Source organism: Callithrix jacchus, chromosome 17 (genome assembly GCF_049354715.1).
Source record: "Callithrix jacchus isolate 240 chromosome 17, calJac240_pri, whole genome shotgun sequence".
Lineage (NCBI taxonomy): Eukaryota > Metazoa > Chordata > Mammalia > Primates > Cebidae > Callithrix > Callithrix jacchus.
The window spans coordinates 55364966-55373402 of record NC_133518.1 but is presented as its reverse complement, the minus strand read 5'-3'; positions in this window follow the sequence as shown (position 1 = coordinate 55373402).

Genomic DNA, 8437 nt, shown 5'->3' with positions numbered 1-8437 from the left:
TGTGTGTAACTGATTGTTGTGAGCAATTCCTCACCACCCTTCAAAGATGTGAGTTTTCCATCTGTAGACAGTACATTTGGTAGTAGAAAACAATAAACGTAAGAAGTTCAAACTATAAACATGCGTTTTTGAATGCTCATGCAAAATATTCAATCTGCATAGCAAAGAAATGATAGGTAATTCTACATTGCATTTAAAGTTAAAAACATCTGTCCAATACGGCTATAGCTGTGGGCCAATCCCAAGAAAATGCAAAAAAAACTGTCTCCTGGTACAGAAGTTGAAACTACCACTGTACAATTAAGCTCTATGGTAGCTATATTTTACATTTTTAACTGGTCTGAAACAAAGTTTTCTAGTTGAGTCTCTAGTTCATTTTCCCAAGGCAAGATGTGGTATCTTATATTCACCTCCATTAAAGCTGCATGCCAGGAATGTGCCTTTTCCCACATATAAAACCTCCAGATACCAGTTCACTAGGTCTCTAACAATAGAATAAATGCTTGCATGACTGGGTTATTCAGGTCATGAAAGCTCTTTATAAATTTGAAACAATAGTAACATTTCAAGCACTTGGGAAAGTTGGAGGTTGTAATCCTTAATTAGTTCTTTTTTACAGAAAACAAATCTAGGAAAAGTACATTGAGGCTCTAATCACATCTATTGTCTTTGCCCAAAATAAAATGGATAGAGACACACTCCATTCTGGCTCAATCTTAGATGAAGCTCTACTATAGAAGAAAGGCACAGTTGAGCCAGGCCAGTTGTTTAAGTGGACATGTCCTCTTTGCCTTTGCACATTTGTTTAAAAATTTTGATACAACTTACTGCTTCCTCCTCCATACTCTCCATAAATCTGACTGGGCCAACAAGAATGCAGCAAGATAATTTAAAATGCAGAGGACATTTTCTCTTTGTTTTTACCTGTGATGATCACCTACCTAGTGTTGGAACAGCTTCACTGAGTAAAATCTGAACAGTGTTTAAGCAATATACCTGCTATATGAGAAAAGCTTGACCCTGTACTTTTTTTTCCCCTGCACATGACTTGGTTGCTGCTCATCATTCGGGTTGGTGATGTGTCTGTCTTTGACAAAAACCCATACACTTACCGTCCAAGGTTGTATCCATGATTAGATCAGGCCAATATTTGATAGGGCAGGTTTCCTCAAAGATAGTAATTTTACAGGGAAATCGAAGAGCATCAGAACTGTCAGGGTGGTTTTTCAGAGATGCTAAATCTTGGACCCCATTCTCAGATGCTCCTATTCCTAATGCTCTTGATGGGTCCAGTAATGTGCATTTTTAACATGTGCCCCAGGTGATTCTGATCACTGTGTAACACACTGAGAAATACTGCCTCAGATCTCTCGTATCTTCTCAAGCTATCCCTGGAATTAGGATAGAAACAGCCCTGTCAGGTCCATTATGACTTTTCATAAAGGATTTCATTGGCTTAATTCACTGAATTCATCTTTCCTGGACTGTGCCTGGGAGTGCCAGTTGTCCACAGGCAAGAGTGACTCATGAATGGGCTGAAATGGAGTGAATAAAAAGTCTGAAAACCAAGACTTGTGGCCTGAAATGAGATAGGAGGGAGTGACTATAGAGGCAAAGCTGGATTTCAAGACCAAGTGCAGGCAAGCCAAGGGGAGGGGACGAGGCTCCAGTGGCAAGGGGCAGAGTAGGTCTCTTGGAGGCAGAGACACTGCTTGCCTCCTGGAGTGAAGAACTATGCCTTTGACCCACTTGACAAATTTTACAAACAGCATTACCCATGGTTTTTAGAAAACTATGGCCTGTCATTGCCCCTTTTCCTGCTGTGGAATTAACTAATACCTCCTATCTTTAAGCAAGAATGACAATAACAGTATCAAAAATATGTTGAGATCAAGTTCCAGAAATAGTCTTAGGTATTTGTATATGTGCTTGTGTTTTAAAATTTTGCATTTAATTCACTCAAAAGTATAAAAATATTTCTTTAAAGTATAATAAATACCCAAGTTAGCTTGAGAAATAGAATATTTCATTAATTTTAAAATGTACCCTCCCTGATTACAACCTCTTCTTCCCCAAGAAGAAGAAACCACTAAATTGAATTTTGGGGTTTAATCATTTGCTGAATAAAATGTTTCTTTTCACATGATTTTGAACTTTAAAAATACTGAAGCTTGGTTTTTTTATGTGTGTTTTTTTTTTTTTTTTTTTTTTTGACACACTGTTAGACTCACTTGTGTTGACTGGGAGATTTTATTTGTTTTCCTTGCTTTTTAGTTATATCAGTTGCATATTTTATGGTTTATCATTTCCCTTGCTGGGGCACACTTGGATTTTATTTTTTATTTTTCATTTTAAAATTTAAAATGTTTAAATTTTGTTGATTGGTTGATTGCTGTTACAAACTATGTTGCATGAAAATTTGTAAATGCCTCTGATTACTAAGAATCATTCTGATTACTTAGAATGTCATAAAAAGTGAACTTTAAATTTTAGCCCCAAATACTTCATAAGCTTGGACAGGCTTCTCACTGAGCCTCGGTTTCCTCCTTTGTAAAACAACAATACTAATATCTGCTTTATAAGGTTACTATGAGATTAAGTTGGGCAGCACATCAATGTGGTTAACCTCCCACCGTCCAGTCTGCCCACCTGCCTCACAAGCCCACGTAAGTTTTCTCTAGCCTTTACATTTCAGTGACTAGAGCTTCACAAGTGGTCTATGTGCAGAGCAGCCATGGTTTGGTGAGTGGTTGGGATTCTATATCCTAAAATGTAGTCTTTTGTGTACCTTTGGTAGTAGGAAGCAGCTCATTATGCTAGGCTCTTCAGGACATTTTCTAAAATGGTTCCCTTTTTCTGAGAGGACCTTGAATGAGTAGAACACTAATAAATGAGTGAAATAATTATACATAGGCCACCATTCCCTAAGCACAATTTCTGTTTTTACATCATAAAATGCTGGAGGTGGCAGGCAGGATTTCATATACCATTCTTATCACATACATACTCTGTGATATTTGTATAGCATTTTAGGGTTTTCAGAGCTACTTCACATATAGATTTCGTTTAGTCTTCATCAACTCCTTTGAAGGGCTAGACGTAGGTTTCAGGTGTGATTTTCTTAAACTTACACACCCTGGGATTCAGATTAATAAGAAACTGAGATTTTACATCTGGGCCATTGCTTTTTCTACTATCTCATAGATAGCAGACTCTCCAAATTAAAGGACAGAAATTTTTTTACTAATATATAATTGTTGGGATTCACTTAGGGTAGCTAGCAAAATATTAGGGAAAGGTATAAGATTATAGTCTCAAACCTTTTGGAAGGCCAAAAGGTTTTAATGAGAATGGGCTGAAGGCAGCCAGTTTGTGCATTAGAACTTTAAGTTGTAGGATAATAAAAGCTTCCCCAGTTAAATCAGTTTACCCCACATTCCTTTATCTTTACTCTGTTTATTCATGTAAACTTTGTACTGGGTGGCCCTCTAGGGGAGGTCAAAGGGGAATTACTCACTAGTGGTGTTTACTCAGGGCCCCTGGAACCAAGATCTTTTATCATTCATAAAACCACTCTTTTAACCATGTAAATTATACACAAGCATGTTGACTTAGAACCTCTGTTGTTAAATCTATACTGAATCAATGTGAGGAGGAGCTGCGAGTGGGGGTTGGGTAGCTGCAATTGCCCTCTGAAAGCAGTTGACCATCCCTAGTCCACTCAACACTGTATTCTGTGGGTGAGAGTGCATTTTATTCATCCATCATTGAGTCAGGACAGACCTCCATAGGTGATGATCAACATCTCATGTGACCCTGACGTGATTGAGGTCTCACATAATTATATGTATTTCTGGGATGCATGCTACAATTTGATACTTCCATACAATGTGTGGTGTTCAAATCAGGGTAATTAGAATATTCATCACCTCAAACATTTATTATTTCTTTGTGTGGGGAGCATTCCTAATCTTTCATTCTACCAATTTTGAACTACACAATAAATTACTGTTAACTATAGTCACCCTACTCTGCTGTCAAACACTAACACTTATTCTAACTGCATTTTTTGTATCCTGTAAACAACCTCCCTTAATCCCCATCTCCCAATCCTTATGCTCACTCTCTATAGCCTCTGTTAACTACTGTTGTATTCTTTACCTCCATGAGATCAATTATGTTAGCTCCCACATATGAGTGAGGATAAAGATATTTATCTTTCTGTGCCTGATTTATTTCATTTAACATAATGTCCTTGGTTCCATTCATGTTGCAAAGTACAGGATCTCATCCTTTTTTATTGCTCAGTAGTACTCCATTGTGTAGATGTACCACATTTTCTTTATTCATTCATCTGTTGATGGATACCTAGGTTACTTCCAAATCTTGGATATTGTGAATAGTGCTGCAATAAACATGAAAGTGCAGAGATCTCTTCAATACGGCATGCTGTTTAGGTTACTACAGCTTTGCAGTATATTTTGAATTTCACTAGTGTGATGCCTTCAGCTTTATTCTTCTGCTCAGGATTGTTTTGGCTACTTGGAGTCTTTTGTGGTTCCATAGAATTTTAGGATTGTTTTTTCCTAATTTCTATGAAGAAGTCTTTGGCATCACAGGGAATCACAGTGATGACCATTCAGTCACAGGGATTGCATGAAACCTGTAGATCACTTTTGGCAGAATGGTCATCTTAACAATATTTTTCCAATCCATGAACATGGGGTGTCTTTCTACTTTTTGTGTTCTCTTTATATGTTTTTTACAATTTCCCTTGTAGAGGTATTTTACCTCATTGGTTAAATTCATTCCTAGATACTTTGTTTTTTTGTACCTATTGTAAACAAAAAACAAGCAAGCAAATGGCTTGCTTTCTTTGATTATTTTTTCCTGATGGCTTGCTGTTGGTACATAGAAATTCTGCTGGTGTTCATATATTAATTTTTTGAACTGCAAATTTGCTGAATTCATATATCACTTCTAAAAGTGTTTTGGTGGAGTTTTAGGGTTTCGTGTATATATGATAATGTCATTTGCAAACAGAGACAATTTGACTTCTTCCTTTCCAATGTGCATGCTCTTCATTTTTTTTTCTCTTGCCTAATTGCTCTGGCTAGGACTTCGGGTACTATGCTGAATAAAAGTTGTGAAAGTGGATATTCTTGTCTGTTCCAGATCTTAGAGGAAAAGCTTTGAACTTTTTCCTGTTCAGTATGATGTTGGCTGTGGGTTTGTCATATATGGCCTTTATTGTGTTCAGATTTGTTCCTTTTACATCTGACTTGTGGAGAGTTAACTTGAAGCCATGTTAAATTTTATCAAATGCTTTTTCTGCATCTATGGAGATGATCAAATGATTTTTGTTCTTCACTCTATTAATGTGATGTATCATATTTAAGTTGGTTTGCATATGTTGAACCATCCTGTCATTTTGTTAATTATTTTCTGGTTGTTTTGTATATTCTTTGTTCATTTCTTTCTGTCTTATTGTTTATCATTGCAGTTTGGTAGTTTTCTATAGTGATACAGTTTGATTATTTTTCCTTTCTCCTTTGCATATCTGTTCTACCAGTGATATTTATACTTGTATATGTCTGTATAATAGTGATTATCATCTTTTTACTTTCAGATGTAGGACTTCCTTGAGCATTTTTTGTAAGGCCAGTCTAGTAGTGACAGACTCGCTCAGTTTCTGCTTGTCTGAGAAATACTTTATTTCTCCCCCATTTCTGAAGGATTGCTTTGCTGTAAATAGTATTCTTGCCTGAAAATTTTTTTCTTTTAGCACTTTGAATATATCTTCCCATTTTCTCCTGGCCTGTAAGGTTTCTGCAGAGAAATTCACTGCTAATCTAATGGAGATTCCCTTATATGTGACTTATGCTTTTCTCTTGCTTTTGTAGAGAAAGACTTTCATCTGCATCTGAGTTGTAGTGTGCCAGTTGAGGAGGGTGTAGTGACTGTTTCAAGAGAGATGCAGTGGTATGGCCTCATGCAGCTTCTTTAGCTGCATTCAACATCAGCGGTAGCTGTGGGTACCTCAGTTGCCTAGGCAATAAAAGTTTGTGGTAGTGGCAGTGGCATAGGTTGTTAATATCCTCGGTGTCAAAGGCTTTGGGGGTTTTCTTTATTTTCATATTCCACACACTGGGGAGATTTAGACTAGAGTATCCCTTTTGGAGTCCAGTCTGACATGGCCTATAAGTAGCTGTAGCAGTGCTGGGTTCCAGGTTTAGGTGCTCAGAATGGTTATGATGCCTGGGTCCTGGACTCAAGGTCTCATGAACTTTTTGTGGCACTTGAGTCTTGGGGTGCTTGTTTGTTCTCTGTGGTAAGGTTGAATGCAGGTTGCCCAAAGAGCCCAGATCTGTGACTCTGAGGGTACCCCCTAGCAACTTGAGCCCAGGGATTTGGGTTATAGCTGTGATTCTATCCCTAGGGGCCAGGGAATGGCATTAGACTAACTCTGGAGAAGAAGGGGTGCTCTGGATATTTGGGCCTAGGGAACAGGGTGCTACTGCAATTCAGGAACCTAAGCCAATAGGGATCAGTGGCAATGTGGGTCCCCTTGTAGTAGTAGTAGTAGTAGTAGTAGTAGTAGTGACTCTAGACCTTGGGATGGTGGCGTCAGCAGTATCCCAGGCTCTCTGAGGCCAGGCACAGTAGTAGCAAGTACCTGAATAGTGGAGCACAACTGTCCTTTGGGCCCTTCTAGGGAGGAAACAGCACAGCGGTGATTTTACGTCCCAGGGAGAGGGGGGTCTCAGCAGCTCTAGTGCTAGGGGGCTAGTCCAGCTCTCCAGGGAATGAGAGTACTAAAGTTTGGTCTGCAGGATACACTGTCTCAGTTAAGCCACTGTTCTGTTTCTCTGGGATGCAAGGTACTACAGCAGTTTAGCCGTGGGATGTACGGCAGCTCAGCTTGGCCAGGGCACTGATTCCCCAGGTGGCCCAGGCACCATTTATTGGGATACAGGGCATTGCTGTAACTTAGGCACAGGGAGACTTGACTGCTCAAAGTGGCCAATGTATTGTTTTCTAGGAGGCAGGGTACTAATTCAGATCTGGCCTAAGGGGTCAGGGGAAGAGTAGGTGGATCAGCACCACTTCCACTTGGCACCACGGAGAAGGGTGTAACAGCTGCTTACAGCTCACCTTGGGGAAATAAGTCACTAGGCTGGTGGTAGTTGGGTGGCAATTTAGCCTCAGGGATGAAGGGGGACCTGTGACTACTCGCCCTCTGAGCAAGACACACTGCAGCCATAGGTCTAGCTGCAAGATGGTATAGGACAGTAGCTATGTGGGCCACAGAGGGAAACATAGTGTTAGCTCCTTCTCTGGAGGGGAACACAGCTTTGTGGTCTCTAGACAGCTCCCTGAACTGGGCTAAAATGGTGCTTGTGAGGACTGCAGGGGCACCTCTGCAGTGGTGAGGTCTGTGGGTGTCCAAGGTGTTGATAGGGGTTGCTGGGGTCCTCTTGCTTACCTCCTCACTGTATGGAAAAGTTCCTCTTTGTTCCCAGCTGATCTCAATTTGGGAATGGAGTGAAGGCCTGGCATTACCTGCCATTCTCTATGTGGCTATTCTCAGTTTTTGTGCTTATCAGGATTCCTGCAATTCCTCTGATTTTCTCTGGAACTCTCCTTCAGTTACTCTCATTAAAATATGTAGTGTTTTTTTAGTCATTCTGGCATCTGTAATGGAGACAAGCACTAGGGACTTGTAGTCAGCCATTTTGCTCTTAATCCAAGAGATAGAAACATTTTTGACTGAGCTTTGTAAAAACTATAACTAGGACTATAATGTGAAATGGACAAATTAAAATTTGAGGGAGAAAAAAATCACTTAGAATAGGTTGAGCTAAAGTCTACCATGGGTCAGGCTCTTTACAAAATTGTGTTAAGTATCTACCTCATTTAATCCTTAAAGCACCCTAGTGTGGTTAGATATTGTTTTTTGTTTTTTTTTAATAAATGAGAACACAAATACTTATAGTATAAATGATCTTGCCTAGTATCACAGAACCAGTTAGCTAGAGTCAGGGGCCTGATGCAGAGCCCTCCTGTTTAACTACCACCCTAAATTTTTCTGTTGGTCACTTAAACTTCAATCCCCCTCACTCCATGCTCTTTTCTTAGAATGCAGTGGTTGACACAGAACAGATCTGATTTGTCGAGAATATGGAGAATCTTTTTTAAAAAATAATTTGTTAAGGTAAAATTAACATAACAAAATGAACCATTTTAAAGTAGCACTAAGTACATTCATAATGTCAAACAAACAGCACCTCCATCTAGTTCTAAAATGTTTTCTTCATGCCAAAGTAAAAATACCTTTAAGCAATTTTTCCCCATCCCACTACTCCTGCAATCCCTGGAAACCACTAATGTGCATTCTTACCTTTTCTGGATATTTCATATAAATGGAATCATACAT